Here is a 19,411-nt window from a genome sequence, read left to right on the forward strand (position 1 = left end):
TAACGGAAATGTGATAAACGAAGAACTAGCACAGTCTGAGAGGTTAAGCTAAGCGTTCACATAATCATTTGTGCTATGAAAAATGCGAGATGAATAGACTTTCAAAGGGAATAAAGATGAGGAGATGAAGGAAAATAAGCTAGAAATATATTTAACGGAAAAGTGATGAGGAAATAATATAATCTGAGAGGTTAAGCGTTCACATTATTACTTATATTTCTACAAATATATTTAACGGAAATTTGATAAATGAGGAAATAAAGTAACCTGAGAGGTTGGCGCTCACAATTATCATTTATTATATGAATATGAGAGATTGAACAGACATTCAGAGGGAATAAAGACGTGATGATGAATGAAAATAAGACAAAAATATATCTAATGAAAAAACGATAAAAGAGGGAGTAGCATATTCTGAGAGGATAGGCGTTAACATTATCGTCAATGATATAAAAAATGCGAGATGATTACACTTTCAGCAAGGATAAAGATGACGAGATGAAGGAAAAATAATTAGTTAGAAATATATTTAATGGAAAAGTGATAAAAGGAGAAATATTATAATCTGAGGATTAAGCGTTCATATTATCATTAGAATATGAGAGATTGAACAGACATTCAAGAGGGAATAAAGACGTGATGATGAAGGAAAATAATAAGCTAAAACTATATCTAATAAAAAAATTATAAAAGAGGAAGTAGCATAATCTGAGAGGATAAGCGTTAACATTACCGTCAATGGTATAAAAAAATGCGAGATGAACAGACCTTCATAGGGAATAAAGATGTGACGACAAAGGAAAATAATAAACTAGAAATATATTTAACGGAAATGTGATAAATGAGGTAATAGCATAATCTGAGAGGTTAAGCGTTAACATTATCGTTAGTGCTATCAAAAATACCAGACGAAAAGACCCTCAGAATAAATAACGATGAGGCGATGAAGGAAAATAACAAGCTAGAAATATATCTAACGGAAAGTGATAAAAGGAGAAATATTATAATCTGAGGATTAAGCGTTCATATTATCATTTATGCTATGAAAAATGTGAGATGAATAGACCTTCAAAGGGAATAAAGATGTGATGATGAAAGAAAATAATAAGCTAAAAATATATTTAATGGAAAAATGATTAAGAAGTAATAATATAAGGTAGAATAAAAGACCAAAAATGGGTACAGCTAGGGCCCGAAGGGACGAAGTAAACAACCTTTAGTAATGCCTACGGTGCACCACGCAAGGGGTGCTGACAGCACTGCCCCCGCACGGGCAAATGTATTTTTATTATCAATGCCTACGTATAAAAGAAAATTACTTTTTATCAATGCCTACGTATAAAAGAAAATTACTTTTTATCAATGCCTACGTATAAAAGAAAATTATTTTTTATCAATTCCTACTTATAACTGCAAATTTATTGTTTATCGACGCCAACATATAACAGCAAATTTATTTTTTAATCAATGCCTATGTATAACAACAAATATATTTTTTTGTTAATGCCTATGTATAACAGCAAATTTATTTTTTATCAATGTCTACGTATGTATAACAGCAATTTATTTTTTTATCATGTCTATGTATGACAGCAAATTTAATTTTTTTATCAATGCCTATGTATAACTGCAAATTTATTTTCATCAATGCCTACTATAACAGCAAATTAATTTTGTTATCAATGCTGCGTATAACAGCAAATTTTTTTTTCATGCCTATGTATAACAGCAAATCTATTTTTTATCAATGCCTATGTATAACAGCAAATTGCTTTTTACAGCCAAATATATAGCATGCCTATGTATACAGCAATTTATATCATGCCTCTGTACAGCAAATTCAATTCTTTTATCAATGCCTACATATAACAGCAAATTTATTTTTTATCAATGCCTATGTATAACAGCAAATTTATTTTTTATCAGTGCCTATGTATAACAGCAAATTTATTTTTTATCACTGGCCTACGTAATAAACAGCAAATTAACTTTTTTTTATCAATAGTCTATGTACACAGCAAAATTTGATTTGTTTTTTATCATGTCTACGTATAACAGAAAATTTTTATTTTTATCAATGCCTCTGTATAACAGCCAAATTCATTTATTTTATCAATACCTACGTATAACAGCAAATTTATTTTTTATCATGCCTACGCATAACCAGCAAATTTTATTTTTTTTATCCAATGCCTACGTATAACAGCAAATTAATTTTTTTTTAGCAATGTCTACGTATAACAGAAAATTTTATTTTTTTATCGATGCCTCTGTATAACAGCCAATTCATTCATTTTATCAATGCCTACGTATAACAGCAAATTCCTTTTTTTATCAATGTCTACCAATTAAGTCACAAAACTACGCATGGACTAAATTAACAAAAGAAGGTGAAAGATGTAAATCACGAAAAAAAAAAAAAAAAGGATATCATACTCATATCAAGTAATGTAGACGTTAAATTCCCTGTGTCCAAAGAAGCACCTGAGTATTCCCTAAACAGAGACAGTTGTAACAAAAGCAAGACAATAAATATTTCTTACCGAGTAAGGAGTGCTACGAAAAGTTCCGCTAGATAAATATTCAAAGAAAAGAAAAAAAAAAAAAAAAAACATTCGCCGGAATTAAAAGTCTTGCCATCTTGGGAAGTCTTTCGTCACGGCAAAGGTTGAAAGAAATAGAAGGAGGAGGAGGAGGAATATAAAGACGGAAAAAACGCCAACATTTAAGCAATTGTGATCAAGTTGAAATGGTCGCCATCTATCACCGAAGCCGCATTAAGAAGGAAGGAAGGGGGGCAGGGGGATGGGAGGGGGAGGGGTGTAGGAGGATAGGGAAGGAAGGGAAAGGGAAGGGAAGGGCAGGGGGGAGGAGGAGGAAGGGAGGGTAGACGGAGGAAGGCGGTGGGAGCGGGAATATACTACATCTGCTTAACTTCAGAGGGTGTGTGGAGAGGAGTAGGAGGGAGAAATAAACTACATATATTTAACTCCTTGAAATGAATACAAATATGTCTCTGAGAGAACCGAGACACCTCGTCGTCATTCGGGGGCTCAAAAAAAAAAAAAAAAAAAAAAAAAAAAAAAAAAAAAGGCAGCAGGGCAAACTTTAAACAAAACAAAACAATTAGCATAAATCTATCGGCTGTTATTGCACCGGGGAGCCGTATAACGCATTCACCCTGACTCCGAAAGAAAAAAACGTTATACGGGAGAAATACATAAAAAAAAAAAAGTCTCCTGTAATCCGGCAAATTAAAGAAAGGTTTAAATTTTGACCGAATAATCTCTTCTTAATGGGGCCGACGGGACTAATTCACCACTGTGAATCACTTAATGAGGACTTTTTTTTTTTTTTTTTTTTTTAAATGAGTAAGGGTTGGGGAGGACGGGGGGGGGGGGGGGGGGGGGGGGGCGGTTAAACTTCGCGACGGAGAGAGAGAGAGAGAGAGAGAGAGAGTCACTGAAATTTCCCTTGAATATCTTATTTCGAAATTTTAACGAATTCAATATTAAGTAATATTTGTGGCTTTAATATCTGTGATTACACACACATATTATATATATAATATATATATATATATATTATATATATATATATATATATATATATATATATATATGCTATATATAATATATTATATATATTATCTATATATATATATCTATATATATATATATATATAGATTATATATTATATATTATATATTATATATAATATTATATATATATATATATGCATATATATATATATATATATATATAATATATATATAATATATTACTATATATATATATATATATACATATATATTATATATATATATATATATATATATATCTATATTTATATATATATGCTATATATATATGAGAGAGAGAGAGAGAGAGAGAGAGAGAGAGCTAGATCCCCACTGCTACAGAGCCAAAAAGCTCTGCCTACCACAGAATAGAATATTCCACTACCAAAAAAAAAAAAAAAAAAGTTGAAGAGCGTTTAAATATTTCAAAAATTAATCTATCGTCATTACAATGGCACTTTTATTCCTGCAAAGCAAACCATATGCATGCAAATCAACTCACTCGCAATGATACAAAAATTATTACAGGTAACAACTCCAAAGTTGAAAAATGAAAAAAATTCTTATCCAGTAATTTCCACCAACCGATAACAGTAAAACTAAAAATGATCCCAAGCAAATACTTGTAACCAATGACAAAAAAAATAACTCGAAGAAATATATATACTTTGTAACAATGCAAAAAAAAAAAAAAACTATGCAATCTTGAAAGCGAAGCTTCTTAGGCCTACTCTAGTCTGTACCGATGAGACTGTTCACCTTGCCAGCCAGAATGCGAGGCAAAGTCTTCATAGCCTAAATGAAAAGCTTCAACGATGTGTATTCACCTTTACAATGAGTACTATCATCTACATAAAATACGAGCCTCCTCCCCACAAGCACGAGTCTTAACCCACAAAGTGGGTCAGAAACGATTTTAACACGGCAAAAATCAAACTGACTCTTATTCAAAGGTCTGCACGAACACAGGTTCACACCCTTAAGCCTGGTTCACAACTATGCCAGTAATTTAGTCAAGTGGCGAGTAATTTAGCTACTAAACGCGTCTGAACACCAACAGTTTAGTCAAGTAGTTTAGTAAGCAATTTAGTGATTTAGTGTTTTAGTCGATCCAAAATGTTCTATTTTTAGTAGCTCCGCCCACTTGTCATTCGTCCACTAAACCATTGAGAACACCTGTTGAATTTAGTAATTTAGTGGGAGTTTCATGAGTTGTAGGTTGCCGCAGAAATGGCACTTCGATGGAATGAAGAGACAACACTAAAATTTATTTCAAAATATTTACAACATGAGAGCTTGTGGAATGTTAAATGTCCACAGTATAAAAATAAACAAATCAAGCAAAGTGCCTACGCTGATTTGGAGAAAACCATGGATATACCTGGATTTGGAGAGAAGGAGATAAAAGCGAAAATCGAGAACATCAGGTATTTTCCATTTTTATGCCTCCGTAATCATGTTAATAATTTTTTTCCAGTTTGTGATATTGGGTTAAAATTGTTAAAATCGGCTATATTTTTTGCTTTATTCATGAAATTACATTATTATTCTATATTTGTTTGTTTTCTTCTCAGATCAACCTACTCACAAGAATTGAGAAAAATCAAGGAATCCAAAAAATCTGGTGCCGGGACGGACTCGGTTTACACTCCATCGTGAAATGGCTCACCATATTAAATGAATGCCTAGGAACATGAATGCAATAATAATGGAAAGTGAAAGCAATTTGGTAAATACATATTTAATTATGTCTGAATTATAGTATTTTCCTTACAATTCTTAATGTATCATTCTTGCCTGCCAAGGAACAGAGCCATCTTCCAAAGTAATTGGCATATCTTTCCCGAAGATCAGTAGACCGACCAGAAGAACGGTTGCTTAAACATGTTGGTAGTGGTTCCAATCCTTGAGGTGCTGGCACCTCTCTCCAATTACCGGGGATGACAGTTGCTTCATTGAGATTTTCTTTGTCTACTGTATATACAAACTGCGTGTTCTGTAATGTTGTTTGTCTGAGCCACTTGTGTGAAGCGCAACATGCCTTGACGATGCTCACCACTTTCTTAGGACTGTAGGGCATTGGTTTCTCAAACACTGAATCTGGCGGCTAGTATACCAATGAGTTTTCAACTATTCTCCTAGCCCGCGACAAACGATAATTAAAAATCTTTTGCTTTAATGTTAATTTACTTCCTGGGTAAGGTTTGGTTTTAACAGGTTTTCTTTCAAGGGAAATGCATTGTCGCCACTAGGAATGACCTTCTGGTAGCATACCATTCTCTAAAGATTGATACAACTACTGTTACGAAAAACTCCTCCATCAGAAACTCGACCATTACAACCTATGTCTATATAACTGAAGCAATATTTATGATCTACAACTGCCATTAAGACAACACTGTTTGATTCTTTGTAATTGTAGTATAAACTTCCTAAGTCATGAGGTGCTTTTATAATGACATGCTTGCCATCTATTGCTCCACAGCATCCAGGAAAATTCCATTCTTTCTGAAAACCATTTGCAATCATTTTCCAATCTGTTGTACCAGGAACCTGAAAAAAGTAAAAATAAAGTTAAATTGTGGTTTCAATTTAAACTAATATATTATAGTGGTGAACGGTAGGTACTAATCCCATTAGTATGTCCACCATTCACATTCCCTCCCTTTATATTATAATGGCTCCTAACTTATATATATACCTATTAAAATGCTTTTTTTTCAGATTAACAACGATGGCGTACGTATTGCAGAAAACTGAACACAATGACTCTGTAGTGCAGGATAGTTTAGTACATGACCCCAAAACCTACACCTGCTAGAAAAAAAAACGAAGTGATGCAGCTATCTCGTATGGTATCCCAACTGAAGACTTATCTGAAGCTGCTATGACAGATGAAACGAGTTCGAGGTTTTCGGGAGACACATGGGCTTCAACTTAAATCTTTGCCAACACTATTGGCACTCGAAGCCCAGGAGCACATTCAACTCTACATAAATAGAGTTCGACGTCAGCATCTGCTAAGCGTAAATGAACCCCAAACAATTAGCAGACCAATCACACCACTTTCATCTGGTGATTCAATGGAAGGAAGACACTATACACCCCAGTCTACTATATCTGAAGTACATGTTGAACATAATACGTGTAGCCAGGAGTCTGCAATAATATCGACAGACATAATTACTGCTGAAGCCTTTAATATTGCTAATTATGATAACTAAACATAAATGTAGCAAATGTTTAATTAATCAAATGATTTGTGACATATATTTATGATTTATTTACTCTTACCTTGATGACTTCCTTTAATGATTTTTTTATACAATCGCAAACCTCCATAAAAAATTCTGAAATAGTTGATTTTCCAAAGTCGAAATAGATGTGTGAGTGTTCTTAAACTACATCCAGTTGCAAGAAGGTATAGGACTGCCTGTAGTTTGGTTTTTTGCCGGAACTGCACTCCTTACATGGGTATCATTTCGTTGAATTTGTGATTGCACTTTCAATCAACAGAAAGTTAAAACATTCTTGACTCATTCTGAATGTTGAGTAGTATTCTCAAGGATCTTCTACTTCTAATTCCTTAAGAAGTGAATTAGTAGGCTCCTAGTTGATTTCTTCTCTGAATCCATTTTCGTTCCCATAATCTTTTTCTTTTTGGCACACTTATTTCTTCCTCCACTTCCTCTAAAATAGCTATTGCAATATCTTTTATTAGCCTTTTAGCTTTGCTGCGTTGCCTGTTCATCTTGCGATGCCTTACACACTAATGTACTCTACTTGACTGGTTGTGCGAACGAAATTGATCAGTTTAGTAGGAAAGTAGTAACTAACTCTCGCCACTTGACTAAATTACTGGCATAGTGTGAGCCAGGCTTTAGGACGGGTATTAACGCTCAGGTTCAACCGTCAGTTCACCCGAGTCCGTTCAACGGATGGACATCCACATGAAGAGTAGAACTATCAGTCACACCGTCAAGTCAACTGGAGGCCATCGTCTCCAGTTCTCCCCCTTGCCATCGTCGTGGCAATACTAACATTGGCACCGATGGAAACTCTCCTGGCTTTTGAATGATGAGGTGGAGCTGTGTAGACTAGGCAGGATCAAAATGCCATAAAAAGTATTGGTCTAAATGTTCCCTATTCTCATCTAGCATTAATAAAAAGAAAAAAAAAGTTGAAATCAAAACGGGACTGGCTCACTTATTTATGAAATGAACCATATAGCCTACTTTCACAAAGAAAGAAGAAAAAAAAAGGCAGGACACTGGCCTAGGCCTATAACAACTTGCTATCAAATAGAAATACTTATAATTTTTTCATTATATGTTTTGAACTCAGAACGAACAACAAATAGGTGTTTGTCTCATCATTGAAATGAATTAGGCCTTTACATAGTTTTTTTTAATATTCTGATCAAGAGGTTCAGATCCTTCTTAGGCGAAATCCAGCGACGAACTGTCACAAATCGTTCCTTACCCCAGGCTTACCCGACCAAACATGCAATCATCTGACAGTCGGAGGGACGAACTTGAGGTAATTCCATAAGTTCATCCGTTCTGGTGAATGGATTGACTTCCGCCCCCACCCCCCACCCCCCACAAAACTGTCATCCACAGTTGGTTTTAAACGCCAAACTCGATGAACGGGGATCTTAAAAAAATCAGCTGGAATAAAAAAGATCTGTACAAAGTGTCTCTCCCGCTAAAACCGAAACATCCTACGATACGAATAACCCTTCACATACATGTGTACACACACACACATTATATATATATATATATATATATATATATATATATATATATATATATATCAAAACCCCTTTACAACAAAGACAATGAACTAACAACCCCAAACAAACACAGCCCCCCCCCCAAAAAATGCACCCAATAGAGAGCTTATTACTAAGACTGCCATCAGACAGTGCCTTAAAATAGTCGAAAAATAAATGAATAAATTATTAATTAATAAATAAGAAAAATAATGCAACCCTCCACAAAAAAAAAAAACAATCCATATGCGCCAAAAATAAAATCAATACTAAACAAGAATAGTAACCCAACACACACCTAACCCACTTCCAGTTTCAACACTCACTCTTCAGCGCAAAACAGATAACCTCCACCACACCATTAGTGGTGGCAGGAAAGGCTTTAAACGAGCACATATCTGAAGGCCATTGTAAACACATTTTCTGATGCCTATTTATAGTGGGGTGGGGTGGGGGCACCCGATGCCCCCCTGTAGTGATGGAAATCCTTCATTCAAATTAATGGAAACCTTCAAAATTCCTGGAATGGAAAAAGTAATTGGTTTTCATCTTATCAAGATATATACTAAGATGCACTTGTCTTATTTTACAATGTGCATCTTATTTTATTTACAATGTACTTCCTATTACTATAACACTTAATAGAGTTCCTTTGTATTTATACCTGGAAGTAACAGTCTATTACCAAGAATGGTAATGTTATGTAAGTTGCACCATGTTGAGCATGCATGTGATTGCCATTGCATTACCATGCATAGGTTAAGATGTGCTTTGTTCTTCTATATAAAAATTTACAGAATTCTATATAGATTAATGAAAACGTCTATTTTTGAGCTGAATATTATGAATGTAACGCCAGCCTAACTATGCCTTGTAACATTTAGGTTAGGCATGCATGCAGTATAGCCTAGGCTAAGGATTGCATACTGTTGGTACAAGATTGCTGTCCTAAATTAACTTTTTTATTACATGGAACTAGTATAGGGTGCCAGTATTAGAACCATCATAGGATACAAGTTTAGGGACCAGTTCTAACAATTATGAAAAGAATCCACAAGGAGTAAGTTCCCCCATAGGCGGGTAACGGCCATGCTCTGTGGGCATTACTAAAGGATCTTTGCAGTGTCCCTTCGACCCGTAGTTGCACGCGTTTCATTCCTTATATTTCTTCTGTCTTACTTTCCACCCTCTCCAAGAATTGTTTCATTGTGCAACTGTGAGGTTTTCCTCCTCTTACACCTTTACAACCTCCTTTATTCTCAATTTTCCTTTCAGTGCTGCATGAGCTCATAGGTCCCAGTGCTTGGCCACTGGCCTAAATCTTACTTTCCAATTCCACTAGGAAGAAGTTGTTTATGCCATGTATCTACCTACTAAGAAACATCAAACAAATCATGGTTGTCAGCCTTTCTTTTAACCTAACTACCAAAATGAAGATTCATCCATCTCCCATGTCATGTACCAATTCTAGCTAAGAATAGACCTAGAATATTAGCCTAGCCCTAGTGGGTACACTTGTATTAGCCTAAGGCAAAAGTCTGAATAATGTATAGGCTAGTCATGAGTTAAGAGGCTACCATTGATTTTATGACAATTAACTCAAGACTAGCCAATACATAATTCAAACCTTGGCATTGGATATACAAGTGTTTTTCACAGGCCTAGGCTAGTATCCCATAGGCCTAGCTAATGCTAATATTAGCCTAAGCCTGTGAGGTACTTTTGTATTAGCGGCTCTATGCCAATGTTCAAATTGTTATATATAGGCTAGTCTTGATTTAACATATGTCTAGCCTATACATAACAATTCAAACCTTGGTACAGGCTAATACAAGTGTCTCCCATAGGCTTAGGCTAATATTAGCATGAGCTAGGCCTGTGGAATACACTTGTATATCCTATGCCAAGGTTTGAATTATGTATAGGCTAGTCTTGAGTTAATTGTCATAAAATTAATGGTAGCCTCTTACTCACGACTAGCAGATACATAACAATTCAAACCTTGCCATAGGCTAATACAAGTGTACCTCATATGCCTAGGCTAGTATCCTTAGCTGGAACTAGTACATGATGGAGACAGACAAATCTCCATTTTTTAGTTAAGGTTGAAGGGATGGCCAAACTCCCGCAGTTTCTTTAAAGCTTGGGTAATTCTTCAGAAGCATTCCGCACTGGTATATAAACTAAATAATCACCTACATGGAAAGAGCATGTGAAAAGCAATATAAAAAGTATAGTCATTATATGAGAGATTGAACGGAGTGGAATTAAATGAGCTTGATAAGTTTTTACCTTGAATTTTTCCTAAGTCGGAGAGGTGTTTCCTCTACGGTAATGTTTTACTTTTAATGAGCCCTCTAACTTACTTTCTTACGCAAACAGAAGCAGTTCCAGTTTACTCATTATTGCTGAGAGGTGTGACATCGTTATGACGTAATGGTTTCATAACCAATTACGAACGACTTTAGTCGAAAACTAGGTTTCACTAGCATTTCAGCGGAGTAATAAAGTTACCTGTCCAGTGTCCACTGGTATCCTTGTTTGACTGAATACTCGAATAATGAAGAAAAACCGGCCATTTTGTCTTCATGTAGCTATGGCAGACGCCAGTGGCTGGCCCTTCTGGCATTAATTTTGACAGAGACCTTCGATTTCCTACGATTGTTTGCAGTGCAATGTGGGTTACGGTGAATTTTTTTCTTTTCATTATTTGTCTAGTGGTGGTAAAGAAGTTGTAATTGAATATGCTCAAACACATAATTTAATTCTAAAGGAAAAAAACTGGCGATTGTTGTTGAGGCTATTTGTCGGATCGACTACAACAAGAACTCCTTTAGGTGTGATCGCTCTGTAGTGACGAAAGGACGTCGGCGTAAGCGATGTAATTTTAGTGTTTCCTTGTCTAAAGGAACGTGGTTTGACAAATCCCATCTCTGTTTTGAAGTTAATCTAAAGTTTGTTAAGTTATGGTGTACTAGTCCCTACTTTTCTTATAACTTAGCTGAAGGGGAATTGCAGCTTTCCCAAGCGACAATATGTGATTGGGCTTCATTTTGCCGAGAGGTGGCAATAAGTTGGGTTTTGAGAAATAGTGGTAAGATTGGTGGTGTGGGCCTAACTGTTGAGATCGATGAATCTAAATTTGGCAAGAGAAAATATAATGTTAATAGGTTATTGATGGGCAGTGGGTGTTTGGTGGTATATGTCATGAAACGAGGCAGTGTTTTTTAGTGCCAGTAAAGCTTAGGTCAGCAGAAACATTGCTGCCCATTATACAGCAATTTATTGAGCCTGGTACGACAATAGTGAGCGACTGCTGGAAGGCTTATAATTGCTTACAGGAGTTAGGGTACCAGCACTTGCAAGTGAACCACTCCCTAAATTTTGTGGATCCTGTGACCCTTGCGCACACAAATACCATAGAAAGAAGGTGGAGGGATGTGAAGAGCTTGGTCCCAAAGTATGGACGACGGAGACACAACTGGGTAGGATATCTATGTGCAACGTACTTTAAGCTGTTCTACAATAACTACAAAGATACGCCTACATTATTTTCTATTGGAAGCTGCATTATTATATCCTCCAACTCCATAATATTCTGGTAAGTAGGCCTATACTTTGGTAAATTTTTTGTCCACCGTTCTTCCTATAACTTAATATAGTGGCGAAGTTGGGGGGGGGGGGTCACAGGGGGAGCAACCCCCCCCTCGCAAGGTGAGGATACAGCTTCTATGTTAGGTTACTGTAACCCCTGTGGCTAGCGCGCGCAGCGCAACATTACCTCTTGCCAGTACATGCCATGCTTGCCAAGAATCTTTAAATATGCGGATAAGGCGCGAAGCGCTGTTCCGCTACTGCCTTACTGACAGCACACACAAATCGATCGTCGCGGATATGTAGTCGCTTCCTACTTTGTTTGCTGTTGTTTTGGCATCGCGGCCATATTAGGTTTTAGTGTTCTTCCGCCGATTTCGGTTGGCGGTCAAGTGGGCCCGCAAATCTGTAGGTGCTCCCAATTATTATTATTGCTGCAAAGCACTCTTTTCTGGTATTTCCCCACCCAAAACCCCCGATTCCCAACTGGGGGCCCCCAAGCTTGTTGGGTGGAAAAGGGGGTTAAAATAACATTTCCTCAAGAAAACAAGATGAGATTCACTGAAAAAACACCATTTTAAATGAAGGATTGTTCATTACCTTTTAGAAACTGGTGATGCGGCTTGCTTCTGAAGAATTACCAAGCTTGTAAGTAGGTGGATACATGTTGTAAAGAACTTAGCCTATACGTACCTAATGGAACTGAAATTTAAGCTTCAGGCCAGAGACCAAACACTGGGACCTATGAGATCATTCATCGATGAAAGGAAAACTGAGAATAAAGGAGGTTGTAAAGGTGTAACAGGAGGAAAACCTCGCGGTTGCACAATGAAACAATTGTAAGCAGAGGGTGGAAAGTACGCAATCCTTAGCCTAGGTTATACTGTACACACCCCTAACTGTTACACAAGCGGTACATTCATATATTCAACTGAAAATAGACATTCTTATTGAATTTATAAAAAGAACAAAGTATAAATTATCCTATATATGGTGATACAATTGCAACCACATGCATGCTCAACATAGTGCAACTTACATAACATTACCAATACAATCTCAAGGTATAAATACAAAGGAACACTATTAAGTGTTATATAGTAATGTACATTGTAAAATAAGACAACTGCATCTTTGCATCTTGATAAAATAAAAACCTATTCGTTTGCCCCTTCCACCAGTAATGAGGGCATTGCCATTAATTTAAATTAATTACGTATACTTTTTTCCATCATTACACTGCGACGTAATGTTACATGGTACACTGGTATAGTTGCAAAGTATTGGAGTTATTATTACCTTAAGATGGTGTCCCAAAACCACCTAAGACCGTACGACCTGTGGTCCTTTTTGGAAAACAAAAATGGGCGGAAGGGTTAATCATCAGGGAGTCATATATTGGGGTGTTGAAAATTATACAACCTAGTGGGGATAGCGCCGTCAGTGCACCTCTCATGCAGTGCACTATAGGCATTTTACTTAAGGTTCTATGTATGGTCTTTTCGGCCTAAATTCCATATTCAATTCAAATCTAGTTGCAAGTCACTCTACGCTAGGAGGTTCACGTCCCTGTATTAACCTCTCTGTAATATATAAGCCGTTCAGGCTATTGAATGGAACGTTATGTAAGCCAAGCACTTCGATAAAGAAACATACAGTACCAATATATTTATCTGAACTTTCACTAACCACTACAATTAATGAAAAGCCAGACTATCGACCCTCTGTACACGCCAAACTGTGAAGATAGTCGACTGCAGTTATTTTTTGTTTCAAAAACCACTTTAAAAAAACGCCTTTGAAAAAATAGGATAATGAATGTAAAATAAAATAAAAAGCATTAGGGTAAACAACCGAGTGGACTAACTGCGGCCACCCAAACCATGTTCGGACCCGACCCACCCACCGTTGCTTTAACACATCCTGACACCGGAGATGGGCACCACCAAGATGGAATAAGATAAGGTGAGTTACCGCGCATGGTGCCGGGAGCTCAGCTGTGCTCTGTGACGTCACCTGGAGACTCCTGAGTGTATATGTGACGCTGTCCTGTAGCTATGATCTGGACCATCAGCCTTATTGTTCATGCCTCGTTTTTGGATTCCTAACATTGCATTTCTGAAAGTAGGCTAATATTTATGTCTTTATGGCTATATTTCCAAAATACAAATACATATGATAGGGAATATAATAGCAATGGAAATAAAAATTTACGCATGACACAAGCTTTATGTTAACATTTCATTGGAAATCTTATTGCAATTAACTCTCTCTCTCTCTCTCGTTTCAATCAAGGGATTTTTCAAGATTACTGAACAATTTGTTTTCATCTAATTATACCTTTTCTATGGGATTACTACATTCTGTCTCTTATTTCAATCAAATAAAATTTTCAATATTACTGAACAATAATTTTTATCTTTTTCACACCTTGCTGCGAAAATTTTTCCTTCTTAGAATTTAATATATTTATTACTAAAAAGGAAGGAACCTACATCTAATATAAAAGCTCATTACCTCCTCCGGAACAGTCAGTATTGGCGGCCTTGAATATGTCAGTAAGATTTGAAACTGCTCCGATTCCTGGTTTTAGAGCATCACCATGGAAAATTTTGAATAAATCTTCCATTTCTTATAGATTTTCTCTAAAATGATTAGCGACCTATATAACACCTTTCTCTTTACATATGATATCCAGTCCTTGCCTGTTTCATCAACATAAGCTGAGCCTAATGACGTATCCTTATTTCTAAATTTAAACGCTACGAACCCTCCCAAATAACTTAAGACGCCATTTCTTATCAGGGCTTCAGGTTCTATCTCTATTAAATTTTCTACTTGATCTTCCTGAGTCTCAGTCTCATTGTAAACTGGAAGAAGGTGCTTCATGAGACACGCAGAGATACATAGCTCTGGAATCTGATCTTTAGGAGCAACATTTGAGCTTTGAGATGGACCACTTACATTTAAGCACTCTTTTAGTGACACAAGATGTAGTTTCATCATTACTACAAACATTAAGACCCTGACTGGTTAAACTATTGTCTCTACCCACTATGCATAACAGTATTCTATATTTAAATTCAAAAGGTGACGGATGATCATGTCAATGACCAATTTGTCGTATGAAAGAAAAGAGATGTTCGACTGTCTTGACATAGCCGAATTGTCAACATCCATACAGTTCATGCAACATGTTATCAATGGTTTTACTGATTTAGATGAAATAATAACGCCGTTCTGGAACGGAGACATTTTGTCTTTCACTTTAGCATTACTAGCAAAATCAATCATTTGATCAAAGTATTTCGACTTGACGTGGACTGTTCGAGAAAGCATTTCTAACTTTCTTTACCAAATCATATTTCATGCACAGGTTCATCAAGTCAATACCCTTTTCATCGCTCAGGCATTTCGATTTGGTAAAAATATAAACTCATATGCTTCAGTAACTTGTGTGTATATATATATATATATATATATATATATATATATATATATATATATATATATATATATATATATATATATATATATCATATATACATATATATAAATATATATATATATCATATATATATATATATATATATATATATATATATATATATATATATATATATATATATATATATATATATATATATATATATATATATATATATATATATATATATATATATATATAAACTTATAAACATTCATACATTTTTCGTAGTTAATCCATATAAAATCAGGACGTATTTCGAAGCAACCAAACCTTTTTAATATAATTTAAAGCTCAAAAAATAGTATTTAAGCACACGAAAACATTTCTGCAAAATTCTCTCTCTCTCTCCATCCGATCTTCAGAGACATTCTTCCGATCGTGGTTAAAGATTTACTTGCATGAGAAAAATAATTGATATATTCATATAATCTCTTAATTTTCTACGTGAGCCTATTCAATACAGTTCGCTTAGTTGACCAAAATGCTACATGAAACATTCATATGCCTAGTAAACCAAGCTAAAGTGACGAGATATTAGTGTTAGGCTTACCTGAAGCAACAGTAACATTATTATAAAGATTTTGTGTCGGTATGGCATCTTCTTTTAGATTTCGGGCAGTCTTAGGGCAGTAATTGAGCAATTCGTGCCCAAGGTTTCTGGCAAAATCATTGGATTGGAAATGTGACGAACAAATTCGTGCAGTTTTGACATTGATACCATCACTTCTTTGCACATATTCACCCCACTTACATAGTTCTGCATTTTTTGGGAAACTGTAAAATTTCATTTTTTCACTTCCATCAGTTATATTAGTCTTATAAGAAGTGGAGCACCCATATATGGCACATATTACCATGATAAATCTGTCCTCCCAAATGAAAACATAAGCGTGGGAAAAAACGCGGGATATATCCTGCCTGTGTCGTCTGGCTGAACTCTCCAAGTCTCCAGGTGACGTCATGCGCATGAGCGTTGAAAACGGGACCTCTAGGTAACTCACCTTATCTTATTCCATCTTGGGCACCACCAGTCCACCAGTCACGACTCACGAGCAGCGTTGCCGAAATGCCGAATTTTCCCCCGATTTGCCGAGAAAAAACTCTACAGGCGGAGAACCAGACCTTCAATGCCGAGAAGAAATCGGCCTCCTTGTTCATGCCGAGAAAAACTCGGCATTCTTCGAGGGGATTGATTTATCGTCTCAAATAAATTTAAATACTTTTTTTTTAATTAGTTAATGTCTTTTTATGTAAGCTTGGGTAGAAAATGATTATTACTACATTATTATTACATAATATATGTGTAAATGATTCTTTTTTAAGAGATTCCACTTAATAAGGGTTGAAAACGTTCAATCCTTCTGTGACGGTAAGGAACCCTTTATAATTGTAAAACACGAAACCGAATAGTGGTAGCAGTTAAATACCATGATATCATATCTTAGTATATTATGTATGATTAGGAATGCAATTCAAACTACAAGAAAAAAATCAAACTGTAGATACAAAACTAGCAAGATTGAAATTAGCTGTAACTTTTGCAATTATAATGTTATTGAATTTAATGAGTTACATGGTTGTAAAGTAATTTTAAGATATTTGATATTGCTTCCATTCATAGAATTGTAATTTGATGATAAGACATGTGATTACATTATAACTGACATGAACCATGTTTAAGTTTACGAGTGGCGGTAAATTACTATTCCATCACTGGTGAATCCAGGAGAGCTATGGCTTCATTATTGGGAGGGGGGGGTGGGTGGGGGGGGGGGGGGGGGGGGGGGGTGGGTGGGGGGGAGGGGGGTGGGGGGGTGGGGGGGGGGGGGGGGGGGGGGGGGGGGGGGGGCACTTTCCAAAGAATTAGCATAAAACATAAACAGGAACAAAATCTGGAATTAGTAAAATATATTCTCAAACATATTTATACCCTGATATATGAAGCAAAAATAAAATTTTTTTTTTGTTTTATTTAATATAGCCTATATGTTCTATAAAGTTGATTTATAAAACTGAGTAGGTTACGTATCTACCTATATTTTGTAATTTCTATGTTTTATAAAGTTTATCTATAAAACTTAATATGTATATATCATTGTTGTTTTGGTTGTAATTGTGTATATACATAGCTAATATATACTTTTGTTGAATGATGATGAATATAAATCGATGAGGTGTTGCATAAGATTGGTTTATTTTCTTAAAGTACCCCTGGGCCATAAAATGAATTCCGTTTTCTATAAGATGCCGATTTTAGTATGCAGAGCTATCGGCAACGCTGCTCACGAGTCGTAAGTCGTGGGAGCAACACCTCGAGACACGAGAGACTCTTTTGTTAATTTTGATTTTTATGAAAACTACCGAAGAGTGATTTTCGAAGCATGAAAGAACTATTATACTTCTGTGAGAAGTAGATGGGCATACAGCTAGGGCCTAGGCATTGACCTGAATATAGAATTTGGGACAAGGGCCAAGCACTGGGACCTATGAGGTCATTCAGTAATGGAAAGGAGGAAATTGAGTAGTGGGTATGAAAGGTGTAACAGAAGGAAAAACATCGTGATGGAAGCATGATATGAAAGGAGGTACAGTAAAAAGAATGAAAGGGGCTGCAGCAAGAGGCCAAAAGGACGCTGCAAAGAACCCTTTAGTAATGGCATACAGTACACAGCATGAGGCGCACTGTCGGCACTACTACCCTCCTACGGGACAAGCCTATATAGGCTTGTAGACTACATGCAGTCTTGTGGGTTACTTCCAATCCTAATTCCCAACTGGGGTTAACGCTCAAGACATTTGTTTAAACATACCTAATATAGATTGCGTTATAGGCCTACGTATAGGCCTCTAGCAAGATACCATGACATCTACTAAATTACTAGGCCTAAAGTAAAAGCATAAACGATCGTTACTGTAATGGAGGATACAAAAAGTGTTTTTTAAAACGGGCTAACTGCCTAAACTATTCAAATAAGCGTGACTATGTATAAAATAAAACAATACATATATAAAACATTTCATGATGAAAAATATCAGAATTACTAGCCCAAATATTTCGTATATTTATAAGTGATTTCTGATTCAAATAAATAAAGTTTTTTCACCTCTTTCACATTATATATTAACAGGAATATATAATCATAAGGTGACCATGATACTAATAAACAGCTGGACATAATAAAACATGTGAACTGTCAGTCTACCACATACCGTGAGCACATTACTGCTTCAGGAAGGATGACGAGTAATGGTGGAAGTTACTACATCACAAACGTTATTTCGAAAGCCTTTCATTATCCTAATGCAAAAACGCGCTGTCAAACGTCAAGACGGATATTTAGTAGAACCGCACGGACGTATAGCTAGAGCACTTCACAGTCGACAAGGATTACTCCGAAAATGACTCGGTGAAATGTTCTGATCGGGATTCCAGGAAACGTTGTGCCAAGATGGCGGACTCCTTAACTGTAACTGACAGACTTGAAAGTAATCCTTGATTCGTTTCGAGGCAGTTTTATTATATGAACATTAATGACTTTACAATACGGACAATTTTGTTCTGAATTAACAATATCTGAGCCCACTAATGAATTTATTCCAATCATCCTTACTGGCACCAGCCAGCCAAGCAGTTTCCCTCCTCCCTCCCTCCATCTTGGCACATGATTTACCCAGTTGAATACAATTATACAAATCTTTTTAGTGGTGTCACACTACCTACTCCCTCCCTCTTAATATATATATATATATATATAATATATATATATATATATATATATATATATATATATATAGTAGGTCTCTGTCGTATATACGGGTATCTGCATCTTCATTAAGAGTATGAAAAAGAACAGTAGTCAAGTAATTCACATGTAGGTGTTCAACAACGTGGCAATTTAAGGGATGCAGTAGTGATGATGACGTTGCCATGTTTCCGTAATTTAAATATTTTTTTTTACCGGTTGTGGG

Source organism: Macrobrachium nipponense, chromosome 43 (genome assembly GCF_015104395.2).
Source record: "Macrobrachium nipponense isolate FS-2020 chromosome 43, ASM1510439v2, whole genome shotgun sequence".
Taxonomy (NCBI): Eukaryota; Metazoa; Arthropoda; class Malacostraca; order Decapoda; family Palaemonidae; genus Macrobrachium; species Macrobrachium nipponense.